Source organism: Pinus tabuliformis, chromosome 2_2 (assembly GCF_031772625.1).
Source record: "Pinus tabuliformis cultivar Carrire ecotype Pingquan chromosome 2_2, CPIR1, whole genome shotgun sequence".
Classification (NCBI taxonomy): Eukaryota; Viridiplantae; Streptophyta; class Pinopsida; order Pinales; family Pinaceae; genus Pinus; species Pinus tabuliformis.
The window spans coordinates 799287629-799303379 of record NC_142300.1 but is presented as its reverse complement, the minus strand read 5'-3'; the positions used below and the strand labels follow the sequence as shown (position 1 = coordinate 799303379).

At 48.0% G+C, this 15751-nt stretch overlaps 3 non-coding genes across 3 annotated transcripts; all 3 read left to right on the top strand.

Annotated features, from left to right (window-relative positions):
- The first annotated feature begins 2038 nt into the window (after positions 1 to 2038).
- On the top strand, positions 2039 to 3851 carry LOC149195137 (18S ribosomal RNA). Its single transcript, XR_016255455.1, has one exon. It is a non-coding gene; the product is annotated as an 18S ribosomal RNA (ribosomal RNA).
- A 2654-nt stretch (positions 3852 to 6505) lies between these two features.
- LOC149195136 (5.8S ribosomal RNA) lies at positions 6506 to 6659 on the top strand. The gene has a single exon (XR_016255330.1). It is a non-coding gene; the product is annotated as a 5.8S ribosomal RNA (ribosomal RNA).
- A 238-nt stretch (positions 6660 to 6897) lies between these two features.
- On the top strand, positions 6898 to 10192 carry LOC149195135 (25S ribosomal RNA). The gene has a single exon (XR_016255219.1). It is a non-coding gene; the product is annotated as a 25S ribosomal RNA (ribosomal RNA).
- Positions 10193 to 15751: the final 5559 nt, after the last annotated feature.

Sequence of the window (15751 nt, the reverse complement as noted above, 5' to 3'; positions counted from 1 at the left end):
GTTGTTTTGTTTCCTTCCATTTCCTTTGCATTGAGGCTGCCGCAGGTGATCATGTGATCGAGGTCCATCGTTGCTGCTGTCCGGGTGGACTCCTAGGTGGCCTCTATGCGGGGAGGGGAGGGTTGGGGGGCACTTGTTGTTTCAATTGTGTATGCGCTCGTGGTCCAATGGGGAGGAGGCTTGCTACATCGATGGTGGGGGCTATCTGGAAGAAGGATTTCGAGGTGGAACACTTCGACCTCCCTCCTTTGCATGGAGGTGGCTGTAGGGGAAAATTATTCATCGTCTAGTCGGTAAAGCTGTGGGAAATCTCCTAGGTTGCCTGTACGTAGGGTGCATGGGGTGCGGAGCTGCCTGATCCCTCCTCCTGTTTGGATATGTTCTTGTATTGTGTAGCGAGCCTCTTGATTTGCATTTATTTCCTTCCTTTTCCTTCGCATCGTGGTTGCCACAGGCAGTCAAGTGATCGAGGTCCACCATTGCTGCTGTCCGGGTGGACTCCTAGGTGGCCTTAGTGCGTGGCGTGGAGGGTCGGGGGGCACATTTCTAAGAGAGGTTGTGGGCTCAGTTGGTCTTCTTGTTTTGTTTCCTCCCATTTCCTTTTCATTGAGGCTACCGCAGGCGATCATGCGATCGAGGTCCATCATTGCTGCTGTCCGGGTGGACTCTTAGGTGGCCTCTCTGCGGGGAGGGGAGGGTTGGTGGGCACTTGTTGTTTCAATTGTGTTTGCGCTCATGGTCCAACGGGGAGGAGGCTTGCTACATCGATGGTGGGGGTTATATGGAAGAAGGATTTCGAGGTGGAATGCTTCGACCTCCCTCCTTTGCATGGAGGTGTCCGTAGGGGAAAATTATTCATCGTCCAGTCGGTAAAGCTGTGGGAAATCTCCTAGGTTGCCTGTACATAGGGTGCATGGGGTGCGGAGCTGCCCGATCCATCCTCCTGTTTGGATATTTGTTCTTGTATTGTGTAGTGAGCCTCTTGATTTGCATTTATTTCCTTCCCCTTTGCCTTCGTATCGTGGTTGCCGCAGGCAGTCAAGTGATCGAGGTCCACCATTGCTGCTGTCCAAGTGGACTCCTAAGTGGCCTCGTTGCATGGCGTGGAGGGTCGGGGGGAATTTCTAAGAGAGGTTGTGGGCTCGGTTGTTCTTGTTTTATTTCCTTCCATTTCCTCTACATTGAGGCTACTGTAGGCGATCATGTGATTGAGGTCCATCATTGTTGATATCCGGGTGGACTCCTAGGTGAACCCTATGCGGGGAGGGGTGGGTTGGGGGGCATTTCTAAGGGAGGGTGTAGGCTCAGTTTGTCTTGTATTATTTCCTTCCATTGCCTTTGTGTCGAGGCTGCCACAAGCGATCATCCGATCAATTTCCACTGTTGCTGTTGTTCGGGTGGACTCCTAGGTGGCATTGGTGTGGGTGCGGGGAGGTTTGTATTGCCTCTCTATGATAGGATTTATGTGGTTGATCGTCCTCTTTTAATTTTCCTTCCTTTTCCTTCACATCGAGGCTACCGTAGGCGGTCGGGAGATCGAGGTACATTGTTGTTGTTGTTCGGGTGGATTCCTAGGTGGCCTTGGTGCAGGGCGGGGAGGGTTGTGGATCCTTTATAATATAGAGGTTGCATGGTTGGTCATCCTCCATTTGTTTCCTTTGCATCAAGGCTACCGTAGGCGATCAGGTGATCTAGATCCACCGCTGCTGCTATCCGGGTGGACTCCTAGGTGGCCTCGGTGCAGGGCATGGAGGCCTTTGGAGGCATTTCTAAGGGAGTGGTTGAGTGATCGCTCGTTTTCTTGTTGGTTGGGCTATGGATGCAAACTCTGGAGTGGCCTTGGTGCGTTGTGGCTTGGTAGGTCTGCCCATTTGTTCGCCATGTCCTTAGCATGTTGCGTGTGCTTCCTTCTTGTGATGCAAGAGGTGCATAGCATAAAAGTTTTACATGATATTTTGACATCTCTTTGGCTTGATGGGTGTTCAGGTTGGCTCTTGGTAAGAGAGCACCCAGAATTCCCTTTGAAGTGGGAGGGTGCTACGTAGTTGATCCTGCCAGTAGTCATATGCTTGTCTCAAAGATTAAGCCATGCATGTCTAAGTATGAACTAATTCAGACTGTGAAACTGTGGATGGCTCATTAAATCAGTTATAGTTTTTTTGATGGTACCATACTACTCAGATAACCATAGTAATTCTAGAGCTAATATGTGCACCATATCTCGACTCTTTGGAAGGGATGCATTTTTTAGATAAAAGGCCGGCGCGGGCTTTCCCACTTCTCTGGTGAATCATGATAACTCGACGCATCGCACAACCCTTGTGCTGGCGATGCTTCATTCAAATTTCTACCCTATCAACTTTTGATAGTAGGATAGAGGCCTACCATGGTGGTGACGGGTGACAGAGAATTAGGGTTCGATTCCGGAGAGGGAGCCTGAGAAAAGGCTACCACATCCAAGGAAGGCAGTAGGCGTGAAAATTACCCAATCCTGACATGGGGAGGTAGTGACAATAAATAACAATACTGGGCTCATCGAGTCTGGTAATTTGAATGAGTACAATCTAAATCACTTAACGAGGATCCATTGGAGGGAAATTTTGGTGCATGCAGCTGCGATAATTCCAGTTCCAATAGCGTATATTTAAGTTGTTGTAGTTAAAAAGCTCGTAGTTGGATCTTGGGTCGTAAAGGTCAGTCTGCCTACCCGGTGTGCACCTGCCCTTCTGTCCCTTTTATCGGTAGTGTGCTCCTTGCCTTAATTGGCTGGGTCACGGTTCCGGCACTATTACTTTGAAAAAATTAGAGTGCTCAAAGCAAGCTTATGCTCTGAATACATTAGCATGGAATAACGTGATAGGAGTTTGGTCCTATTGTGTTGGCCTTCAGGACCGGAGTAATGATTAATAGGGACTATCAAGGGCATTCGTATTTCATTGTCAGAGGTGAAATTCTTAGATTTATGAAAGACAAACCACTGCGAAAGAATTTTCTAAGGATGTTTTCATTAATCAAGAACGAAAGTTGGGGGCTCGAAGATGATCATATACCGTCCTAGTCTCAGCCATAAATGATGCCGACCAGGGATCGGCGGATGTTGCTCTAAGGACTCCGACAACACCTTCTTAGAAACCAGAGTGTTTGGGTTCCGGGGGGAGTATGGTCACAAGGCTGAAACTTAAAGGAATTGATGGAAGGGCACCATCAGGAGTGGAGCCTGTGGCTTAATTTGACTCAACACAGGGAAGCTTACCAGGTGCAGACATAGTAAGGATTGACAGATTGAGAGCTCTTTCTTGATTCTATGGGTGGTGGTGCATGGCCGTTCTTAGTTGGTGGAGCGATTTGTCTGGTTAATTCCGATAATGAACGAGACCTCAGCCTGCTAACTAGCTACGCGGAGGTTCCACTTCGCGGCCAGCTTCTTAGAGGGACTATGGCCGTTTAGGCCATGGAAGTTTGAGGCAATAATAGGTTTGTGATGCCCTTAGATGTTCTGGGCCACACGTGCGCTACACTGATGCAACCAACGAGTTTTTATTCCTTGTTCGAGAGGATCAGGAAATCTTCTCAAATTGCATCGTGATGGGGATAGACCATTGCAATTATTGGTCTTCAACGAGGAATTCCTAGTAAGCGCGTGTCATCAACTCGTGTTGACTAAGTCCCTACCCTTTGTACACACTGCCCATCGCTCCTACTGATTGAATGATCTGGTGAAGTGTCCGGATTGCGTCGACTATGGTGGTTCACCAGCGTCGACGTCGTGAGAAGTTCATTGAACCTTATCATTTAGAGGAAGAAGAATTCGTAACAAGGTTACCATATGTGAACCTGCGGTAGGATCATTGATAGTAGGGGTTTTCTTTTCTGGTTCGGGCTGGTTGGGTTTCGATTGCAATATGGGACTTTGTGGTGTGTCTTTAGGTGAGTGGGTTTGGTGTTTGGCAGGAACATTGTTGGTTGCTTGTCTCAAGGTAACGCTTGTTTTTCCATGTGTGCTTGCAAGCCATGCTTGTGCTTGTCCCACCCATACTTTGTTTTTCTTCCCCCCAATGTGTTTCTGCAGGGGGTTTGGAAGCTTGTTTCTTGGGAGCCCTTCTGATGATCTGTTTGGCTGGGCATGGTTGCTGCAAAGTTGAGGTGCTTGGTAAATACGATGGATAAATTCTGACTCATTCGTAGTGGTGGTGCTCGGTCTTTTGTTCGTTGGAAGGCATGGGCCAAGGGTGCGAGCTTCCATAGTTGGTTCTCTCTAAAAGGCAGCGACAGTTGATGTGTTGCTTGGGTGAGCATTTTCACTGGTGGTTGGGTCGAGGGAGTTGTTGCACATTTTCCTAGTAGCTCAAACCTTCCCTGAGGGAAGATTGTCGGGGTGCGGTCAGTATGGGATGGATGAAGAGCGGTTCAACCCATTGGGCTGGCCACCCTAGTCCCTCCCGACCATTACTCGACATGCCCTCACGGAAGGGTTGGGTCTCCAGGTAATGAAAAACCCATCCCTCGGTTTGAGCTCCATCGAGATCGAAATTTCCCTCGCCGACGGGCATGAGGGTGGCAATATTATCTCGTGCCTTTACCGTCGTGGGAATTCCTCGTCCTCTCGTGAGCCACTCCCCTTCTAAGGGAAAAAGAAGTAGCGGGTTGTGTCTTTGTTCCTCCCTTTGGATTGTGGGTTTTTTGTGGGACTCGTGTCATTTCTTTGTTTCGTGGTGTGCGCTTTGCGAACGTCCCTCTCTCTAGTGGCCTTGCACCATCTATGTATTTATGGCCCGCGGCTTTCTCTAGCATTGAGTGTCAGCCCGTGACAACTCCTCTTTGGAGTCTGATTCTTGACCCCCGTTGACTTTCTCGCTGGAAAGGTTGTTGGGTGTTTTGTACACGGAGGGGTGTAATAGCAAGGTGGGTTTCTGTTACTAGCAGCAGTCTATTTGTCGTTTGAAGCCTTGTGCCACTGGGTTGGGGGGTTGTTTGCCTCTCAGTGATGTGCTCCAGACATTGGTCTCATCATGGCCCTTATCTTTTCTACTGGTCAATTTTAGGTTGTGATTTATTTGCTTGGTTGTTTGCTATGTTGTAAAGCTAGAAAGGGTGTTGTGCTGAATGCATGTGGGAGGGTGTGAAGAGGTGGGATGCCTTTTCGATTGGGTGCCTTGTTTGATTTCTTTTTGGTTAGCGGACATCTACTCAACGTGTTGTTGTGCTTCTCTCTTTTCTTGGGATCTTTGTTTCTTTGGTGTTGTTTTCTTCCCTTCTTCTTTTCAGCCCCAGCTTTACGGAGGAGAGGTGGGATTGTTGTGTATTGGTGTTTGGGAAGGACGAAAAGTAGTGCAAGTTCTCAGGGTGGCCACCCTAGTCCTTCTTGATCATCGTTCCCTACAGTTCCCCCCTTTTTCCGAAGGCGCGGGGTTTGGGAAGCTTGTTCTCTATTTGAGCCTCCCCTTGTGAGCCGATACCACGTTTGATATCTCTTGTTTTCCTGTTGTTTTCTTCCCTTCTTGCTTTTGGCCCCTTAGCTTTACGGAGAAAAGGTGGGATTGTTGTGGATTGGTGTTCAGGTAGGACGAAAAGCAATGACAGTTCTGAGGGTAGCCACCCTAGTCCTTCTCGATTGTCGTCCCCTGTAGTTCCACCCCATTTTGTGAAGGCACGAGGGTGGGGAAGCTTGTTCTCTGTTTGAGACTCCCCGTGTGAGCCAGTAGATGCATTGGATATATCTCTTTCTTTCATGTTGTTTTCTTCCCTTCTTCCATTCATCCCTAGCTTTATGGAGAAAAGGTGGGATTGTTGTGGATTGGTGTTCTGGAAGGATGAAAAGCAGTGTGAGTTCCTAGGGTGGCCACCCTAGTCCTTCTCGATCGTTGTCCCGTGCAGTTCCCCCCTTTTTCCGAAGGCACGGGGTTGGGGAAGCATGTTCTCTATTTGAAGCCTCCCCTTCTGAGCCGGTAGCCACGGTTGATATATCCCTTTCTCTCTTGTTGTTTTCTTCCCTTCTTCCTCATGGCCCCTAGAATTATGGAGAAAATGTGGGATTGTTGTGGATTGGTGTTCTGGAAGGACGAAATGCAGTGCGAGCTCCCAGGGTGGCCACCCTAGTCCTTCTCGATCATCATCCCCTTCAATTCCCCCCTTTTGTCAAAGGCACGAGCCTTGGGAGGCTTGTGCTTTTTTTCTACCCTTTTATTCCTTTCGGTCCATAGTTTTATGGAGAAAAGGGGGAATTGTTGTGGGCTCATGTTGGGGAAGGGCTAAAAGCAGTGCAAGCTCCCGGGGTGGCCACCCTAGTCCTTCTTGATCGTTGTTTCACGCATTTCCCCCCTTTTTGCGAGGGCGTGGGGCTGGGGGAGATTGTCCTCTATTCGAGCCTCCCCCTGTGAGGGGGTTAGACACCTTTGTTTCTCTTTCTCTCATGCATTTTTCCTCCTTTTGCCCCTTGGCCTTACATTTGTTGTGGGGGGTGCCCCTATTCAGTTTTGTGGCCAATTTTTCGGTAATATGTGGAAACGACTCTCGGCAACGGATATCTCAGCTCTTGTTATGATGAAGAACGTAGCGAAATGCGATAGTTATTGTGAATTTCAGAATCCCGTGAATCGTCGAGTTTTTGAATGCAATTTTCTCCTGAGGCCTCGGTCGAGGGCACATCTGTCTAGGCGTTGCATCCCATTCAAACACACTCCCTGCACTATGTTAGGGAGCAGCGGAGCTAGTCGTCCATGCCCCATGTGGTGCGGTCGGCTGAGATACCTCAAGAAATGTTTCCTGGCGTGCTTCAGCGAGCGGTGATCTTAGATGGGTAGTTAGCGTTAGCTGATGCAGGCTTTGTGTGGCATCACATGAACTTGCTTTGCTCTCTCTTGTCCTCCCATGGGGTAGGGCAGATTATCTCCAACTTTGCGACCTCAGCTCAGGCGAGAACACCCGCTGAGTTTAAGAATATAATTAAGTGGAGGAAATGAAACTTACAAGGATTCCCCTAGTAGCAGCGAGTGAACCAGGAAGAGCCTAGCGGCCCAGGACCCTGCCGCATCACGAGGCGTTGTCGGCGAGTCGAGTTGTTTGGGAATGCAGCCCTAATTGGGTGGTAAATTCTGTCCAAAGCTAAATACGGGCGAGAGACCAATAGCGAACAAGTATCGTGAGGGAAAGATGAAAAGGACTTTGAAAAGAGAGTTAAAGAGTGCTTGAAATTGTCGGGAGGGAAGTGGATGGAGGCTGTCGATGCGTCTCGATTGGATGTTGAACGAATCAGGCTGGTCTACCACTCGACTTGAGGTGCAAACCAACACGGGCTGCTGCATTGTCACAAGCGCGGGTGGATTACTGCCCTTCGGTTTTCTGCTGCGGTGGTGGAGGAATGAAGCATGCGCCCTTGTGACGGGCCGTGTACACCTGTGCACTCATGGTGTTGGTTGGCGGGCTTTCCATTCGACCCGTCTTGAAACATGGACCAAGGAGTCTAACATGTGTGTGAGTTGACGGGTTTGAAAACCTACGACGTGCAAGGAATCTGACGGGTGAGATCCCCTCTCTAGGGGGGTGCATCGTTGACCAACCTTGAGCTTATGCGAAGGGTTCGAGTGCGAGCACACCTGGTGGGACCCAAAAAATGGTGAACTATGCCTGAGTAAGGCGAAGCCAGAGGAGACTCTGGTGGAGGGTTGTAGTGATACTGACGTGCAAATCATTCGTCTGACTTGGGTATAGGGGCGAAAGACTAATCGAACCATCTAGTCGTTGGTTTCCTCCAAAGTTTACCTCAGGATATCTGGAGCTCAAGCGTGAGTTTTATCGGGTAAAGCAAATGATTAGAGGCATCGGGGGTGTAACGCGCTCGACCTATTCTCAAACACTTAAATAGGTAAGAGGGTGCAGCTGCTCCATTGAGTCACGCCATGGAATCGAGAGCTCCAACTGGGCCATTTTTGGTAAGAAAAACTAGCGATAGAGGATGAACCGAAAGTCGAGTTACGGTGTTGAATTACGCACTAACCTAGATCCCACAAAGGGTGTTGGTTGATTAAGACAGTAGGATGGTGGTCATGGAAGTCGAAATCTGCTAAGGAGTGTGTAACAACTCACCTGCTGAATCAACTAGCCCCGAAAATGGATGGCGTTGAAGCACGCAACCTATACTTGACCATCGGAGAAATTTCATAGCTCCAATGAGTAGGAGGACTTGGGGGTCATTGAGAAACCTTGGGCGTGAGCTTGGGTGGATCGGCCCCCGGTGCAGATCTTGGTGGTAGTAGCAAATATTCAAATGAGAACTTTGAAGACTGAAGTGGGGAAAGGTTCCATGTGAACAACACTTGGCCATGGGTTAGTCGATCCTAAGAGATGGGGAAGCCTTGTATCAAGGGTGCACTCTGCACAAGCATCAAAAGGGAATCAGGTTAATATTCTCGAACCGGGACATGGCGGTGGGTGGCAATGTTAAGAAATCCGGAGACGTCGTCGGGGGCCCCGAGAAGAGTTATCTTTTCTTTTTAACAGCTTGCCCACCATGGAATCAGTTCACTCAAAGATAGGGTCCAGCAGCTGGAAGAGCACTACACGTCTTGCGGTGTCTGGTGCGCCCTTGGCGGCCCTTGAAAATCTTGAGGACCGAGTATTGTTCATGCCCGGTCGTACTCATAACTACATCAGGTCTCCAAGGTGAACAACCTCTGGTCAATAGAACAATGTAGGTAAGGGAAGTCAGAAAAACGGATCCGTAACTTTGGGAAAAGGATTGGCTCTGAGGGCTGGGACTAGGGGTCTGCGCCTTCAACTCATGGGTTGTTGGCAGTCTACCCGAGCTGCTCTCATGGCAAGCGTGGGCAGTCGTTTTCCGATTGGGCTACGGGTGTAGAATGCCCCCTGCCGGGGGTTTTTCCCTAGGCGTCGAACAATCGACTCAAAACTGGTATGGAAAAGGGGAATCCGACTGTTTAATTAAAACAAAGCATTGTGATGGTCCTTGTGGATGCTAACGCAATGTGATTTCTACCCAGTGCTCTGAATGTCAAAGTGAATAAATTCAACCAAGCGCGGGTAAACGACAGGAGTAACTATGACTCTCTTAAGGTATCCAAATGCCTCATCATCTAATTAGTGACGCGAATGAATGGATTAACGAGATTCCCACTGTACCTATCTACTATCTAGCGAAACCACGGCCAAGGGAATGGGCTTGGCAGAATTAGCAGGGAAAGAAGACCCTGTTGAGCTTGACTCTAGTTCGAATTTGTGAGGTGACTTGAGAGGTGTAGAATAAGTGGGAGTCGTTTTCGGCGCAAGTGAAATACGACTACTTTTAACGTTATTTTACTTATTTCGTGGGGCGGAGATGGGGCACTGCCCCTGTTTTTGGCCTTAAGGCATGTTTCGGCGGGTCGATCTAGGCGGAAGACATTGTTAGGTGGAGAGTTTGGCTGTGGTGGCACATCTATTAAAAGATAACGCAGGTGTCCTAATATGAGCTCAACGAGAACATAAATCTCGTGTGGAACAAAACGGTAAAAGCTCATTTGATTTTAATTTTCAGAATACAAACCGTGAAAGTGTGGCCTATCGATCCTTTAGATTTTCAGAATTTGAAGCTAGAGGTATCAGAAAAGTTACCACAGGGATAACTGGCTTGTGGCAGCCAAGCATTCATAGCGACATTGATTTTTGATCCTTCGATGTCGGCTCTTCCTATCATTGTGAAGCAGAATTCACCAAGTGTTGTATTGTTCACCCACCAATAGGGAACGTGAGTTGGGTTTAGACCGTCATGAGACAGGTTAGTTTTACCTTACTGATGAACTGCACTGCAATAGTAATTCAACTTAGTATGAGAGGAACCATTGATTCACACAATTGGTCATCGCGCTTGGTTGAAAAGCCAGTGGCGCGAAGCTACCGTGTGTCGGATTATGACTGAATGCCTCTAAGTCAAATCAATGCTAGAAGCAGTGCATGTCACTCTTCGAGTGTATCTCGACCCGCAGTAGGGGTGTCGCTTTGTCGCCCCCAGGGGCCCGTGTCATTTGAAAACTGCGACCGCGAAGCATCTCGGTCAGGGCAGCTTTGAAGTTCAATTCCAAACGGTCATTGAGAAGAATCCTTTGCAGATGACTTAAATATGCGACGGGGTATTTTAAGTGGCAGAGTGGCCTTACTGCCACGATCCACTAAGATTCATCCCTTGGTCGCCTCGATTCAGATCTTCGCTCTTGTCACAAACAAAATCCGAGCAACCCTCTTGCGCCTCTGCCTCTTCCTCCAGACGACAATTTTTCATTGCTTGGGGGTGAGAAATTTGGGGTTTCCACACCGCGATGGAAAAGGTGCCGAAGCCCAAGAAAACTTGGGTTTCCATGTCGCGCCTAGCACTCAAAATTTGGGGTTTCCATGCCGTGCCACTGCGCCCAAAATTTGGGGTTTCCACCCGGCGCCTAAAATTTGGGGTTTCCACCGGGTGCCTAAAATTCAAGGCTTCCATGTCACACCAAAAATTTTGGTTTTCCAACCGGCGCCTAAAATTTGGGGGTTTCGCCCGGCGTAGAAAAAAATTTGGGTTTCCATGTCACGCCTAAAATTTCGGGTTTCCACCTGGCGCAAATTTTTTTGGGGTTTACAAGTCACCCCCAAGCCTGGGGAAACTTGGGGTTTCCATGTCGCGCCCAGGCACCCAAGCCAGGGGAAACTTGCAGTTTCCATGTCGTGCCCCGACTGAAACCAGCGGCACCCAAGCCTAGGGAAACTTGGGGTTTCCGAGTCACACCTCGACGCCCAAGCCTGGGGAAACTTGGAGTTTCCGAGTCGCGCCAGGACCGAAACTGGCGGCGCCAAAGCCTGCAGAAACTAGGGGTTTCCAAGTCACACCACGGAGCCCAGGCCTGGGGAAACTTTGGGTTTCCATGTCGTGCCATGACCGAAGCCAGTGGCACCCAAGCCTGCGGAGACTCGGGGTTTTCCATGTTGCGCCCTGGCGCCCAAGCCTGGGAAACTTTGGGTTTCCATGTCCCGCCCTTGATGGAACCACGAGTTTCCGCATTTTACGGCATGATGGAATCGCAAGGTTTTCAACAATGCCCCAACATGGGGAACTTGGGGTTTCCATGACAATGCAAACTAACTTGCAAGTCTCGGGAACTTGGGGTGTTTCGAAACTGCTGCCCAAGTCTGGGGAGCTCGCTATTTCCATGTCACGGCACACCCTGAATCGCCCGAGTGCCTGTGGAACTTCAGATTTCCATGTCGTGGGGCAGCGAAGAGCCACCAAAGTCCAGGGAACTCGGGGTGTCCATTTCTCGGTGTGATGAAAACTGCTACCCAAGTCAGCGGACACACACGGGGTTTCCATTTCGTGTCACAACAAAAATTGCTACCCAAGTCTGGGAAACACGGTGTAAGGACCTGCGGTTTGGTTTCTCCCCGTCGGTGCGAAGTGCAAACTCTACAACCGAAATGTGCGAAGGGACATAAGTATAATGTGCATTAGAGGTGGGGCGATGATTGGTTTATAGCGTGGGAGCGTTTGGCATAACCCACGGCCTGAATTACATGTTGGGGCGACTCGGGTGAGGTCGCCCGCCCACCGTACAACAGTAAACGAGGTTCGGTCGAGGAGTATAGTTGGCAGCTCGTGTGAGGGCATGCCCACCCAACTCGGATAAGGAACTCATTTGGCACACGGAGGTGTTTCCTATTTGTAAAATTGGCTAAGTATGAAACTTGGTGTTTCCCAAGTATACTTGTAAAGCCTCATAAACATTGTAAAGTTGAATAATATATTGTATTCGGGCAGACTCATTGTTCAGGGACTTGCCCCTCCCTTTATACTGTGCAATTGTGTTCTTCATGTTTAATTATTGATGACAATGAATGTGTATGGGTGTTCATTGGTATAAAGGAAACATAATAATACTTGGTTGTGAAAAAAAACTAAGTAGACTAATGGTTAGGCGTAGTCCATGAACATAAGTATTGGTGAAAAGAAAGTGTTCGATGGCGCCGCACCTCGCCAAGTATGGCTGAAAGACTACTGTAGGCCTGGGGACATGACACGCGGGGTTCCCATGTCGCTCACGCCATGTTGGGCATGGTGCACGCCCCTTGATACCTGCACGATGTGCGAGCCACCGATGGAAGGTGCACAGGAAATCCTTGATGCGTGCCCAGATGAAAGAGGTGACCATGTGTGGATGTGTTAGGATGCGAGCAGGTGTGCGACGTGCGGCGATGGGTGTAATCGGTGAGGTGTTGGATCCGACCCATGGGTGTGACGGTGCACACGAAGGGACGCGGTGGTTCGTTGGAATGGGGCATGTCGAGGTTATGTGGCAGGTCAGCAGGGCATGCATGTTGATGGAGCTGACCCTTCTTATCCTCGAGAGACACTGCCCTTGGGCGAAAGGATGCATATAAGTAAGGACGATGGCATTCGATGAAGGGACATCGAACTCAGACTTCCACATCACAGAACAAGTGCGGAGGAAGGATTTGGGTGGAAACGAAAGGAAGAGAAGGACACGGGTAAGAGAACCACACTGGCTGGCGGATTATAGAGGGCGGTTCGGGCTTGGTAGCGCAGACAAGCAGAGCGGGGCGGGTTACCGTCCGGGCAAGTAGGCCACACTGCATGCTAGCCATGCGTCCTCACTATGGACCGCACTGACAGGCAAAGTTTGGGCACCACGGAAGGGAAAGTCGGGCGGACAGGTTCGCAGTTCAGGTGTGGAGTTGTGTCATGCAGGCCGCGGGCCAGTGCAGCACGACCACATGACACGACATGTTGAAATAATAATTGAAGAAGATAAATTTATGGTAAGTTATTTTCTCTGCATTATTAAGAACACTTATTGGAAAATTGACCGAGTGTCAAAGTAGGTGCAGACCATGTACTCAAGTATTGGTAAAAGGAAAAAGTACAGCGGTGCCACAACCACTTATGCGTGGTTGAAATACTACCACTAGGATAGGAGCGTGACATGGGGTCTCCCAGTCCCTCTGTTACATAGTAATTTTTCACTGCCTTCCTACCAGTCTTCCTACTATGTCATGAGTCCAAATGGTTCATGCTCATGCTCTCTGATGTTGCCAAATGGCCCACTTTGCCAAAGTTTTTCCATCATCGCAACTGTTGTAAAAATAAACGCGCTGATGAGCGCTCCAACACAGACCAAACGCGTTGCCATTGCGGAAGTACACGTGATTCCCGCGATGGTCGAATTTCATGAGACAGCACGACTGTTGCTTATATTTGATCGCACTGGCATGAATTTCTCCGTTATGTAGTAGCGATTTCAGCGCTCTAGTACAGTTATGCACCCGCGATGATCTAGTCTGGGCGAGTTTGTTCTAACAGCCGGCCTTCCACATGACTCCAGACCTGGTTGTTGGCCTTGTATATGTCACCCTCCCTTCTCTGGCATGTCTGTTTCATCTTTTGAGCCACCTTCCTTGGAGATAATCTCATCCTCCCACCATTCATGGAGACTCCTTCTCCTATTTAAGCCTCCACCATTGCTATGAGCTGCTAGTTTGGAATTCATAGTGTTTGGAGTGTTGCTGATAGTGTGTGAGCTTGATAGGTAGTTGGTGTGACAAGTGTGGGATTGTTAGAGAGCTTAAGGAAGGTTGTGAAGTGTTTTGATTTTGTGTAAACTTGTGAGTGAGAGAGTTTGTCTTGGGAGATCTATCTTCAAGGGTGAATGCTTGGGGAACTTGCTGGCTGGACCCTCTTGAGAAGGATTTGATGTCAGAACTATGGTTGTATTCTTCTTTGTTTATCAATAATAGATGACTATCATTATGGTTCCACTCTTATTGTCTTTATGATGGTGTTTGAGTTATATCCTTTCTAACTGATATATAGTTGCATCCATTGGATTTTATGCTTGTGTTTGTATCGTTCTTTGCATGTGCAGGTGTCTGTGCACGAGGATCGTGAGGACTGTGACCAGCCGAAGCAAAAGAACGGTAGCGTCGACTCTTCTACAAGTACTAGCATTGGAATCCAGGTAGGCCTTCATCATCGGTCTTTAATCTACAATTAGGAACCTACGTGTTAGCATTTTTTGATTGTTGCTAGACCCTATTTGGACTAGTAGGGATCGCCTCTATCCGCAGAGGGGATTTACCTCCACAACAATTTGGCGACTCCGCTAGGGAGTTTACCTTGTTGTTTGATTTGTAAACTTTAGACGGAGCCTGAAGCATGGCCAGGTAGCCTTCGAAATGCTGTTGCTCTGCATTAGTGAAGTAGATCAACACCACTTCAGTCAATCTCCAGTTTGGTTTACGAACTGAACAACTTGGAGCTGGCTTTTGTCCCTCTTTGATTCTTTCCTTGAGCTTGTTTTTGGTCTCTTTTCAAAATTTGGGGATTAGTTCTATGTTTCTTGGTTTCTTGGTTCGGTCTAGGAGATGCCTTGTTTGTTTAAAGATTGATTGTCTTGGTTTGGGAGTTTTTGGCTTGATTGTGGCCGTTTTTGAACATCATCGCGGTTTATAATTAAACAGTTGCACTGTCATCGCGCAGCCCTTTCTATTACCTCCTGATCATCACGTTAATACACCAAACAATCATGATAGTTCTGTAAATCGGACCATCGCGAGTAAGGTGTGTACTTCCACACTGACATCGCATTGTTGCTATGTGTAGTTCTTTATCAGCGCATTGTTGCTATGTATCACCCACGCTGATTCCTGTAGAATTGAATTTCTTCAATTCTTCCTCCTGAACCTGTTGGTCTTGCTATCCCCTGCTGTTCTCACTTGGTTTATAACTTGTTTTCACTGTCTGGAGATTGAAGCACTCTCTTGTGAGTTTTGTTGAGCGGATCTTGCCTTTTTTGTCTTGTGACCTAGTTTTATCATTCCAAGTTTGTTGGATCAGCTTTGCTTGGTTACTCGTTTGCAAAGGCTCGTTTACTGCTTGCTATTGGTTTGGTGAAGCCTTCCTCTTTGCTTGCTTTTTCTTGGTTGTTTAAGTGATTGTTGTTGAACCAATCTTGACATTGTTTTGATTTCTTTTCACTACCCGGACACGGATCACAGTTGTTTGGGGTCAACTGGTTCTTTTCACATTTGTTTGTTATTATTTCTCAAAGTTTGTTTAATGCACTTTGCCATCAACAAAAAGAAAAATATCTTTTACTTTGTATTAGTTAATGAGAATTAGAAGCTTTTAATTTTGATTAGTGATTAGTGATCTCGAAGAAAAGTTTGTGAATTTCCATTAGCTGCATTAGGGAAGACAATTGTTGTTTTGTGATCATTGCGTTTGCGTGAAAGCCCTCAAACCCTCTTGTAACTAGCATTCATCGAATGGAATGACATATTTTGGCATATAGTTTGCATTTAGGCAATTTTGAGAGATTTCATACGGTAAGGCCTGAAAATCGAAACCTAATACAAGATCAACCTTAAAATGAACTGAATGAACATAAAAACATATTGGAACATAACGCTCACTGTTTAGAGGTCTAGGCTAGAGACGTGCTCTAGCATCGTTAAACCTAGTCACTTTTGTTTCACTTAAGGTTGGGTGATTCCTCCTTCGGTGACGCAACAATGGTCTAGCACGGATTTGAGCACCCACGTACCGTCGAGTATATGGGGAGACCCCACTAGGTTATCATCCTTTATCCATAGGAAGCCGTGTCTGCCGCCTTACAAGCCGTAACGCACCGAACACAGCATTCGGGAAGATTGATTGCCATACGGAAAGTCCTTGGTTTTCATATGACTGCCAAGGTGTATATGCAGTTTTACG